Here is a 13137-nt window from a genome sequence, read left to right as displayed (position 1 = left end):
ACTGTCCTCATCCATAGGTGCACGATTTTTGTCCAGTCTCTTCCCGCATCTCCCACACCCCTTTCCCCCCCCAAGAATAGTCAGTCTATTCCCTTTCTATGTCCCTGATTCTATTATAATCACCAGTTCATTCTGTTCATCAGATTATTTATTCACTTGATTCTTAGATTCACTTGTTGATAGATGCATATTTGTTGTTCATAATTTGTATCTTTACCTTTTTCTTCCTCTTCCTCTTCTTAAAGGATACCTTTCAGCATTTCATATAATCCTGGTTTGGTGGTGATGAACTCCTTTAGCTTTTTCTTATCCGTGAAGCTCTTTATCTGACCTTCTATTCTGAATGATAGCTTTGCTGGATAAAGTAATCTTGGTTGTAGGTTCTTGGTATTCATCACTTTGAATATTTCTTGCCACTCCCTTCTGGCCTGCAAAGTTTCTGTTGAGAAATCAGCTGACAGTCGTATGGGTATTCCCTTGTAGGTAACCGAGTTTCTTTCTCTTGCTGTTTTTAAGATTCTCTCTTTATCTTTTGCTCTTGGCATTTTAATTATGATGTGTCTTGGTGTGGTCCTCTTTGGATTCCTTTTGTTTGGGGTTCTCTGCGCTTCTTGGACCTGTAAGTCCATTTCTTTCACCAGGTGGGGGAAGTTTTCTGTCATTATTTCTTCAAATAGGTTTTCAATATCTTGCTCTCTCTCATCTTCTGGCACCCCTATAATTCTGATGTTGGTACGCTTGAAGCTGTCCCAGAGGCTCCTTACACTATCCTCGCATTTTTGGATTCTTTTTTCATTTTGCTTTTCCGGTTGGGTGTTTTTTGCTTCCTCGCATTTCAAATCATTGACTTGATTCTTGCGCTCCTCTGGTCTGCTGTCGGGAGTCTGTATAATATTCGTTATTTCAGTCCATGCATGCTTAATTTCTAGTTGGTTCCCCAATATAACATCGAGGGTCTCATTAGTTTTCTTGTAGATCTCATTAAGTTTATCGGCGGCTTCTAAACAGTTCTTGAGAGACCTTAAAAGTGTGGTTCTGAACTCTATATCTTCCATTGACAATTTTGTCCTGTTTCTTTGTCTCCGCATTTTGTTATGCTTCCTTGGTGCACCCCCTAGTGGTCTTTGTTCGCAGTCTTATAGTTAAACCTTGATTGTTGTAGCTAATACCAGGGAGGGTTTGACCTCCAGGCCAAGTGGCTATGAGAATCAGCTGTGTCTGCAGTGAGAGAACTTCTGTCCTCTAGGGAGGTGCTAATCTAGCCTTTGCCTGAGGCTATCCGGCAAATGCCTCTGTGCAGGGCTTGGGTGGGGCGGGTCTCACAGGATCAACAGGGTGGGCCGGAGAGAGCAGTTATGGCGGCTCTCAGTCCTGTCCCCAGGGGCTCTGCCTCTCTGAGTCCCAGCACCCGCTGCAAAGCTCGGAGAGAAAGCTGCACTCGCTCTGACCGAAGCCAGACAGTCCCGCTTTTCCCGTTTGAGTCTGGGTCCCTAAAGACTCGCCTGTATCTGGAGCTCAGAGTCTGCGACTCCCTCCCGATTGAAAACGCCAACCGTGCCCTCCGCCGCCAGCCCGCTCCGCACACTCCGCACCTCAGAATCTGACTTCAGCACTGCGCCTCCTCTGAGTGTCCGTATGCGTTTCTCTTTCCTCCTAGTTGTAGGACTTCCACTCAGCCAGCGTTCCTGTGGTTCTGGGTGATGTCCCTTCCGTCTTTTAGTTTCACTTTTGAAGTAGTCGTTCAAGGCAGCAAACTCCAGCGTTGACATATGCCGCCATCTTGGTTCTCTCCTAGACACATTTTTCTTCCCCAATCTTTGCTGGAGGCCACAGAGTAATGAAATACCACCTCACACCTGTTAGAATTCCTATTATTAAAAAGACAAAAGGTAACAACAAGAACGTGGAGAAAAGGGAACCCTTTTGCACTATTGGTGGGCATATTAACTGTGGAGCCACTATGAAAAACAGTAAGGAGGTTCCTCAAAAAACTAAAAATAGGACTATCATATGATCCAGAAATTCCATTTCTGGGTATTTATCTGAAGAAAATAAAAACAATAACTTGAAATGACAGATGTACCCCATGTTCTTTGCAGCACTATTTACAATAATCAAGATTCAAAAGCAACCTAAGTGTCCATCTCTGCATGAATGGATAAAGAAAAGGTCAGACATATACACACTGAAATATAACTCAGCCATAAGAAGAAGAAAGTCTTGCCATTTGCAATAGCAGATGGACCTTTAGGGCATTATGCTAAGTGAAATAAGTCAGACAGAGAAAGATGAATACCATATGATCTAACTTAGGTTAAAATTAAAAAAAAAACACCCAAGAGACAATTAAAAAACACACAAAAAAAATAACAAGATTATGGATGTAGAGAACAGATTGGTGGTTACTACATGGGGTGGGTGACATGGGAGAAAGGGATTAAAAAGTACAAACTCTTAGCTGTAAAAAATAGGTAAGTCATGGGGTTGTAATGTACAATATGGGGACTATAATTAATACTGTATTGTATATTTTAAAGCTGTTAAGAGAGTAGATCTTATAAGTTTTCATGACAAAAAAATAATTCTGTAACTCTGTATGTTGATGGATGTTAACTAGATTTATTGTGGTGATCACTGCCTATACAAATATCAAATCATTATGGGATACACCTGAAACTGATACCATGTTATATGTCATTGATATCTAATTTTTTTTAAAAAGAAATAGGCCTTGAACCCATACATCCTTATTAGTTGTTGGAATAATATATACTTCCATAATGCTTGGCAAATACCCACTGCCATTGTTTCTCTAACTGCTTCCCAGTCATCCCAGCTGCCAGGGTGTTGAGATACCCTGGCTCCAGAAATTAAAGGGTTAATGATGCACTCCTGGCTTTACATCTCCACTTGGCCAGCATCTGTACCAGTTGTTAAATATTTTTTATATCAACCTGTTCATGTTGTGAACTTATTTTTAAAAAGTGTACTGAGAGTCCAGAGGATGAGGTAATTAATTCTAACCCCAGAGAGTTAAGTCTAGAAAGCAGTTGAAGTGAGATTTAAGTCTGTAAGTGATCAAAAGAAATGTGTCTTCTATTTAGTCCTTTTTTCCTTTGATGTTTCCAATTTCTTCTATATTAGAAAATAAAGTTGTTAGTTAACTGTAAAAAAAAAAAAAAGATCCAGGAGAAATAAAGATAAAGGAAAATTTCAAAAGAAGTTAATCTTTTTCCTTTCAAAATTATATCTACCCTACAGGGTTAGGGTTAGGGTTAGGGTTAGGGTTAGATGCTTATTAAAATTGGCTGTTATTAAGACAGGCCCAGTAGTTCCTCAGAAACTTGGCCTCAGACACGTCACTTCCTCCTTCCAGGAACCTGCTCTTCTGTGTTGACAGTTTTCTCAATAGCTCCTTGTCCTACCTGGGAAAGCAGTGAGGAAGATTGCCTCAGTAGATGAAAATACTAGAGGAAGGTGGCAGCTCTTCTGAACCTGACTCAGAGGTTCTGAAAAAAATAGGGTGGGTATCCTATTCCAGGACCTTCTGGTCTCACAAGTATTAAAACCATTTAATGAAATGCAAATTAGAATTCCCCTGAATAAAGTAGGACTTGATGCTAACAAGGAAGAGTCTTCTTTTTGTCATTCTGTTACTTACCAATACAGGATCAGGGTAGGAAGTATCTTCAAGTGATAGTACAACATGGTCACAGCTGAGGTTTGTGAACCCTAACTATATAGTGCCTGGGCTAAAAATTTTATATATATTCTCAAATATGATGTTCACAGTAACCTAATGTAGGTACTATTTCTATGCCAATGTTTTGGACAAGAAAATAGATCCTTACAGAGGTCAAGGAACCAGCCTGAGGTCACACCAGGTAAGTGTGCTGGTGTGTTGATCTGATTCAGAAAGTCCAATTCCAGAGCCAGTGCTTTTCATAACTCTGAAGCACTGCCTGCCTGAGCCAAACCTACTGCCTTATTGAAATAATTTATTCTGAGTTGCCAATAAGAAATTGTACACAATAGGTAGCTGCAAGTTTTAAATGACCAGAAAAATGATCAAAATGTTATCTTTTAGACCAGGACACACTGCCATGGTTTTTGTTTTTGTTTGTTTGTTTTTGGTTTTTTTTGCTCTAATGGTCTTTTTTTAAAAATTTAAATTCTTTATTGTTTAAAGTATTACATAAGTATTCCTTTTGCTCCATTGACCTCTTCCCAGATGCCCCCATCCCACAGTGCCATGTTTTATCAACATTTCACCTAAATTGCATGGTTTTCTGTAATCAGAAACTCTGTTACTTGAATAATGCCAACTAGATATTTCTTTGATTAAAAAAGATCCCAACTGCCTGGCCAGAGTGGCTCAGTTGGTTAGAGCATTATCTTGTCCACCAAAAGGTTGATGGTTTGGTTCAATTACTAGATATATGGTCAGGGCACATTCCTTGGTTGTGGGTTAGGTCTCCAGTTGGAGTGTGTACGGGAGGCAACTGATAGATATTTCTCTCTCTCTCTCTCTCCCTTCCTGTCTCTAAACATGTCCTTAGGTGAGTAGTTAAAAAAAACAGATCCTAACTTCATATGATGTTAATCTCCAAATAGGGATTATGTCTCAATACTGCAACCTCTGTCTTCAGTTAAGCCATTAGTAATCCTAGCATGCAATCCTCCTTAAGTTGAAAGTCAGTGATGAGTTCTAGGTATCCTAAAGTCATATGGATGTTAGGTGGAGAGATTATGTGATAAAGCAGTCCGATTATTTTACTGAGAACAATGAAATCAGCCCAAGAATTTAACTCTTCTGAAACTAGGAGCCTAGTGACTATAATGGCTGGTTATCTGTGTTGGCATCGTGAAGAGCTTGCCTCTCAATAGATTTTCTTTTTACTTTTAAAAACAGTCTACTTTTTATTTGGCATACATGTAGCACTTCTGTATTCGGTATGTGAAGAAATTAGTAGAAAGTTCCAGCCCTTTAAAATCTTAAATTTTTACCTGAAAGTAAAGAAATTATTTTTTAAAAGGTACTTAAGAAAATTTTGAACAAAATACTAATGCAAAATGATGTTCACAACTAAGTCACTATAGAGGTTAATTTGGTACATGTCTTGTATAACCAAGCAAAGTTCTAAGTTAATGCTACTGCTGTACAGGCCCCATATAGAATTGCTAGTGTCTGAATTGGATCAACACAAATGATGATCATCTACTTAACTTACAAAATGCTTTCTCTGAGGCAGACAGTGTTGCCATTTAATCTGTATTACAACCCTATTTGGAGCTGAGAAAGGTGAGCAATGAGACCAGGAGCAGTGCAGCAATTCACCTGAGGTCACAGAGAGGGCAGAGCGATGATTTGAAGCCGGAAAATGTGGCTCCAGAATCAGAGACTTTTCCTGCCATGTTCTGACTCAGTGTTCCTCCCAACACGTCAGTTTCAGCCCCAGGCAACTTCTAGCCATAAGGAGCCCTAGGTGAGGACATTCATGCTGTAGTCTCCCATTCAGAAAAGACTGCAAGACCTACCCAGGATGAAAGGGACTGGAAATGTACAAATCAACTGGTCTAGCCAGGGCCTTCCAGATGGCCAGTCATCAATGAACTGCCTCTCATCAAGAGAGTGCTAGGTCAGTATGACCAGTAGAGGTGCTAATGGATGCGCATGCCCCTCTGGCCTATAGTGTTCAAGTTTCAGGAGAGAAAAAAGGTTTCTGGCATAAGTTTCTTAATTGCCCTACAGAATGTAAAGTGTTGCATTGGGTGACTGATAGGACACCTTCCAGAAAAATCACATTCAGAAGTTCCTTATTGACAGCTATTCCTGATACTTTCCTCTGATATCTAAGTATTTCATTTTCAATAAATTTTTAGTATTGCACATTGGTTCTATCTTTCTCAAACAGAGAAATGAGTTGACTGCCAAAGTTAATCAGCCACCTCATGAAAACCAGCCAAACAAGTTAGAGTGAATCCTACACCCTCATGCCTTGCTCTGATTCACACAGAGGCATCACTGGGGCTTAGAATGTGATGAATTGGCTCCCACACTACTGGTATCTCTCAGCTATGGACTCTGGGACTGAGATGCCCCAACAAGCTTGGGAAGGATAGAGGGATTTGTGCTATGAAAACATCTTAACACCACATCTACTCTATCTCTGCCAAGTAATGTCAGTTCATGAGTTGACACGGTCAATACCACTTGGTGCATTCGCAACAGCTAAAAAGTCATTGCCAAACTGCCTGAAGTATAGTAATAAAAAGAATTACTAGTAGATGTATTTATTAATGCCAAGACAAAAACCTTGTCTTAAAAATTTGACAAGCAACTTCGCATGAAATCATGTGTTTTCATATTTTCAACACATTTATTGAACTTCTACTATGAGCCAAGAAATGTGTTAGCTTCTTGGAACATAAAAATAAATAAGACACAGACACTTCCAGTGAAGAACTTATAATATGGTATCAGTGGAAGCAACAAATATTTATGATATATTGAAAACAAGGGTAGCAAAATTTGTCCTCTTTCCTCTGAGAGAGGCTTTCTGTAATGTTACCTTAGAGTATTTGTTTATAAGTAAATAGTTTCACCTGCTTAGTCTTAGATTTTGAACAGAGCAACAAAGGTCATACTGTTCCCCATGGGTAGCTGGATGCTTTTCAAGTTTTTGATGGTAACAAAATAAGAATCACTCTTGTTCCTAGAAATAAAATTCCCGGGATGCAAACTAAGAACTTTCTCATGTAAAACAGTACGTCAGTTTGGGGCTAACAAGACTGTTGATGCTCCCTGTGGGCCAATGTGCAATTGCCTAATTCAGTGGTAGTTTGAACAATGAAGGAAAACATTTATCAGTGTTGTGATAGAGATAAATAATTGTCAATCCAATGGCCTATCCTCCTTTTCCTTGCTAATGGATCCTGATTTGACTATGTGCTATCCACAATGTGACAATGTGAATTCTACCTTCCATGAATCTAAATCCATCATGATAATCTCATTCTCCTTTTGGGGTGATCTGTGACCTATTTGTAGCCAGTTGGATAACAGGGCAGTCTACTACGGAGGGTCCCAGAACAGACTTGCTTTTCTAGTAAGAGAGAAACATATGATAGATATGCTTTCTTTCTACTAAGGACATTGTCCTGTGCAGGTGTGATACTTGCAAAGTATCTTGAGAAAGACATTGTCAATGTGATAGGATCAGAAGAGCCTTGATAACATGACAACATAGTCAAGCTGCTAAGCCACTCTTAAAACCAACTATTTTGTGATTTTTTTATGTGAGATCATCATAAACAAGTATTTATGCAAATGAACAAAGTACATAGTCCTAGGCCCAAAGATAGCAAATAGGAAAGGCTGAGATTTCAAACATATATATATCTCATTCAAATTCCATTAGCTGGGTCCTCTATGTTAGACGTAAGCAGTAAAAAACTAAGAAAATAAGAAAAATAAATATTAAATATCCTGGCTCTCCTTCAAATGATGTCCTAGAACAAGTGTGAAGTAAATATACCTTCAGCATATCCTGGGTAAGTATCAGTTTTGTTTAGCAGTTTTTGCTTCCTATGCCCTAAGTCAGGGTCAGCTATAGGTAGCATCTGACCAGTGGAATTTAGTTAAATGACCCTGAACAAGACAGTTTGGTCTAAAGTAGCTTTAGGGATTCAAATCCAAATGTCAGAAGTTTCAACAACTCTTGATAGTTTTTAATTTAAACAAATGTTGCCTGAATAAGCATTCTTCTTGATTTTTAGTTGTGCAAAAATTATCTTCTTTAACAAATTTCCAGATTAGTCCAATACATTTCTGTACTGGACTAATTTAACAACTTCTTTTGTTGATAAAGTTGTGGGTTATTTTGTGTTAAAAACAGAGGTATATTTTTCTCACAAATCAAAATTATTTTAAGAAGAATAGAGAAAGTTGAAACACTCCTAGAAAAAAAAAATAATACTCTACTGTCATGGATAGAGATGATCTCAGGAGAAAAAAACAATTCCTGGGAGAAATGCAAGACAAAACCACAGTAAGATATGAGCTCATGCCTGGAGAATGGCTATCATCAAAAAGACAAGAGGTAACAAATGCTGGTGAAAATGTAGGGAAAAGGGAACCCTGGTATACTATTGATGGGAATGTAAATTGGTGCAGCCACTATAGAAAACACCATAGAGGTTCTCAAAATATTAAAAATGGAACTACCATTTTATTTAGCAATTCCACTTCTGGGTATTTACTCAAAGGAAATTAAAACACTAACTTGTAAAGACATGCAGCCCCATGTTCATAGCAACATTATTTATAATAACCAAAACATGAAACAACCTAAGTGTCCACCAACAGATGAATGGGCAAAGAAAATGTAATACACACACACACACACACACACACACACACACAGACACACAATGGAATATTATTCAGCTATGTAAAGAAAGGAAATCCTGACATTTGGGACAACATGGATGGACTTTGAGGGTATTATGCTAAGTGAAACAAGTCAGGCAAAGAAAGACAAATATTGTATGATATCACTTATATGTATAATCTTAAAAAACAAACAAACCCCAAACTCAAAAAAAAAAAAAATAGGACAGATTTGTGGCTATCAGAGGTGAGGGGTAGGGTAGGGAGTAAGGGAATTAGATGAAGGTAGTCAAAAATTATTAACTTCCAGTTATAAGAGAAATGTGTTCTGGGGATATAACGATCAACATGATGACTATAGTTAACACTGCTGTATGGTATACAGTGGGGCCTTGACTTATGAGTGTCCCAACTAACGAGTTTTTTGAGATATGAACCATCTCTCGGCCGATTTTTTGCTTTGAGTTGTGAGCTAAAATTCGGGTTATGAGCCAGCTTCAGATATCCCACCGCTAGTTGGCGCAGCGAACGTCACAGTGAACGCCACAACATCAGCCCAGCATCACGTGTCTCACTCGTTCACTTTTTGATTTGACGTACGAGTAATTTGAGTTACAAGCTCCGTCACGGAACGAATTAAACTCGTAAGTCAAGGCCCCACTGTATTTGAAAGTTGCTAGGAGAGAGAAAATGTATAACTATATGAGGTGATGGATGTTAACTACCATTACTGTGGTAATCATTTTGTAATATATGATTGTCCAGTCATTATGCTGTCCAGCTTAAATTTCTGTCCATATCTCAATTAAACTGAAGTGAAGAGCGGGTGAAGCAATTCCTGAGAAAGAGAAAATATCTTTTACAAAAAGGCTTTGTCCCAGAACTGGGCGGTGGTGGGGAGAAAGGAGGAAATATCTCAGAGCCTGACTACACAAAGTGAAGTCCAGGAATCAGTAGCCTCGGTGTTGCCTAAGAGCTTGTAGGCTACGGTAGGAGGTCAGGCCCCTTCCCAGACCTGCAGGAACAGAACCCACAAGTTAACAAGAGCAACAGGTGATTCATATGCAAATCATAATTTGAGAAGCACCTGGGCTGCACTTTGAATTTTCAGCAAAGCTTTAACCAATACTGATGGCTGGGCCCCACACCCAGAACTTGTGATTTCATTGTTCTGGACTGCAGTTGAGATTCTCTGACATTCTCAGGGGGTTTCAATATCTAAGCTTGAGAACCATGATTTGGTGGGCTGATGGTGGCAGTTCCAGTTTATTGGCTCTCCTCAAGGACACTAGGAAGTATGTGAATTTCTCAGTTTTAGACGTAAAGCCTTAAGATCCTGGGACAGGAGAGTGCTTTTTGATCAGATGTAGGACATTTAATAAGAAGTCATGGAATTCTGAGCACAGGCATGCTTTGCTTCTATATATATCCTTCCTTACCACTGTACATGTTCAATGAATCTTTATAAATAGGAATAATTTTTGTGCTTTTTATATCTATCGTACACTGAACAATTATATTTATCCTTTCTAATCATCCCATAAACTCTATAAGGAAGGTAATATTGCCTCTTTCACAGATTTTGGAACTAAGGCTCAGAGATGTTAAGACATTTCCCAGGGTTACACATCTGATAAACAGTGGTGTCAGGATTGAGGACAGGTCTTTCTCTCTCCAAAGTTGATGTTCTTTCCCTCTATCTTATTGCTCCCATGTAAAAGCAAACCAATTCAAATTCACCAGGTTCATCACTTCCATACATGCAGACGATAAATCATTTTGAAAAGGGAAGTTATTTGGTGCAATCACCCCTAATTCACAAAGCTCCGATTTTAGCCATCATTTGGGTGAGTTTAAAACAAATAACTAGGGTTATTTCATCTCCTTTCTCCCTGCCCATCACTGTTCTCATCTCTCCCCTACTTCAATTAAAATGAAATAAAAGAGTTGCAGGCCAAAAGAAAATCACTTTATTATTGCCAGACGAGTATATTCAGCTTTCTAATTACTTGAGCTAAAGGAAGGAAGCAGGAATATCAAGACATAATTGCTCTGTATAGGTTTAGCAGGCCTTATGTGGTGATTTTCTTAACAAGAAACAATAGAGACCCAATAGGATGGTACTGGAACTCTGTTTTCAACCCATTTAAGGTTGATATTTACACTGCTAAGGAACCTCCCCATCGGGAACCTTGGGGGTAGGGGCGGTTCTCTTTGAACATTTATCTTACAATGTACCACAACACATCACTTCTTTAGTATCAGACCACTTTCAAAATCAGGCCCAAAGAACTGAGTCAGCCTAAAATAAATTAGTTAACTGACAAAAATGACCCAAGGATTGGAAGAAAAACCTCCAAAACACTCTGGGCAGCAGGCCGATGCTCAAGCACATAAAAGCGATGCCCTTAGAGAGTCCATCAAATGGCTACTTCACATGCAAATAAATAGTTCCAAGTACAGGTACTTAGAAATTGACACACACTGCGCTAAGTGCTGTATGTATATTATCCCGCCGACTCCTCATAGAAGCTGTACAAGGAAGATTCTACTAATTTCATTTTACAAAATGAAGATGATGAGGCATGGAGAGGATAAGAAACTTGCCTATAACCATGTTGTTACAATTGGTGGACCTCAGAATTGAGGGGCTGCTCAGTCCAGAGCCCATGTTTTTAGCCCAATACTGCCACTTACAGGTAAGATGGGATATCACTTCCTATATGGATAAGGTTTAAAAATGGAAAATCCTGGGCAGTATCTATTCCCTCTATTCCCTCTGTTCCCTCATCTGAAACATCTGTGATTTTCCTTTAAGGAAATACTTGTAGTGACAAGGTAGTAACCATGCAGGGGCCACCATGTTGAAGTGGACTTACCGTCCTCCAGCTCCAGGTGAGGATCAATCACCATACTTCACACCTCTGGGCTCAATCGGCATAAAGAACTGGAAATATAGTTTGATGTTGTGAAAAAGTGTCACTTTCAGCCCTGGAAATGGATACGGAAGCATGTGGCCCCAGCTGCTGCTGACAGACATCTTTTGACCAGATGGTCACATCGTGACTGAGGAGAAAACCGGAATGAAGATATAGAGCCAAGATTTTGACTCAAACATGTCTGATCTAGATCTTCCTTCAGTTTTCTGTTACAGGAACCAATAAATTTACATTGATTCAGGTTTTCTCCAATGGAAAGCTCTTAATTGATACCCGGATTCCAATACTGTAAACTTTGGTGCATGAAGTAACTCTAAATGAGGGATTTACTTTTTACATAAAGTAATAAAGACTTCATTGCGGAAATCTTCCTAAAGATAAAAGATGGAGAATTGTCGCCAGACCAAAGATCCTTGTTACGCAGCTGATCTGGATTTTGTAATTTACGATTCATTATAGCAGGTTCAGAGGGATAAAGGCATTCACGCTGCATCAGTCATCCTGCTATTCACCAACTTGTGTAACTGTGTGACACAGTTTATGTCAAACTCGAGGAAAAGCTTCGTTTTCTGAGAACTTGGAGGAAACATTGTCAGACATAGTGTACCTTTTAGTCTCAGAACAGGAAATGATGTTGAGAAATAAAACATGACCAGACTGATTGCTTCTCATTTCATTCAAAACCGTCTCCCCCATGAAGTTTTCCTCAGGAATTCAGAGAATTTCATATACAAAGCATGACTCAGTCTCTCCATTGACCTCACGTATTGCCAGTTACAAAATATTGGCTCCCCACATTGAACCACATGCCATAGCCTTGCCCTCATGTGAGATTCCTCTCCAAACTATGTCCCATTTATCCCTCCCCACTTTTCTCGCTAGTCTCTCTTTTGTCTGTCTACTTACCCACAGGTAGCTGGATCAGCAATGATCCAGTTTGGAAAAGGCCTCAAAGTTTCAAAATGCCGTACAAGCAAATGGCAAGGGGTGCACCGGCCAAGCACAAACTGGATCGTCACCTCTCCATAGGCACCCATGCAGGCATATGCACATGTATGTACATATATATCACCATGCATTTAATAAATATTTTGGTTGGCCTGTTTCTCGTTTGGAAAAAAAAAAGTGCACTGCAAATTGAGGAACTCAGGAGAGAAAATATTGTGCAAGTTAGAGAAGTTAACCTGGAAGACTAAATTAGGGCATGTCAGCCTCACCTCCAACGTTCTAGCCAAGTTAAACTGCTGTTACTAATAGGATGAAGAAGTTGTCATCCCTCACCCAGGGCAACGCAGCAGCTGAACAAGCAGCCGGTGTTGCTCATCATGTGGGAGAGAAAGCTCACCGAGGGCGGGGGAGGAGCATCTCACTAAAACTGCATCAGGAGGAAGTTATTGTAGGATCTGGACTTGCGTTGGGTGATTGGAGGAGGGGTTAGGGAGAAGGGTTTTGCTCCAGATTGCATGTCATCAGGAAGTGGGACAATTCCAGGGTTGGGTATCTTAATAAATCTTATCTAGACCAGGAGAAGACTAGAGCGATGCTAAAACCATGACTGGTAAAAAAAGGCAGCAGCCATTCTGATTAGCCAGGATAGAGAGAGGTTTGATCATTTTTGCGGCTTAAACCATGTTCCTGACTTCGTGTTTCGATGTGGTTATGAAGTGGTCTCCTCTGTGTCTCGGTTCATCATCCAGTGGCTTGTCTGATGTTCCTGTTTTGTGAAATTGTTTATTCCAACAGGAGAACACAAAGATCTCGCTGGGAGTGCCAGGCCAACTTCTGAATATGAGGGGCAGCTTATGT

Source organism: Myotis myotis, unplaced genomic scaffold (assembly GCF_014108235.1).
Source record: "Myotis myotis isolate mMyoMyo1 unplaced genomic scaffold, mMyoMyo1.p scaffold_m19_p_1, whole genome shotgun sequence".
Classification (NCBI taxonomy): Eukaryota; Metazoa; Chordata; class Mammalia; order Chiroptera; family Vespertilionidae; genus Myotis; species Myotis myotis.
This window is presented reverse-complemented; position numbering follows the sequence as displayed.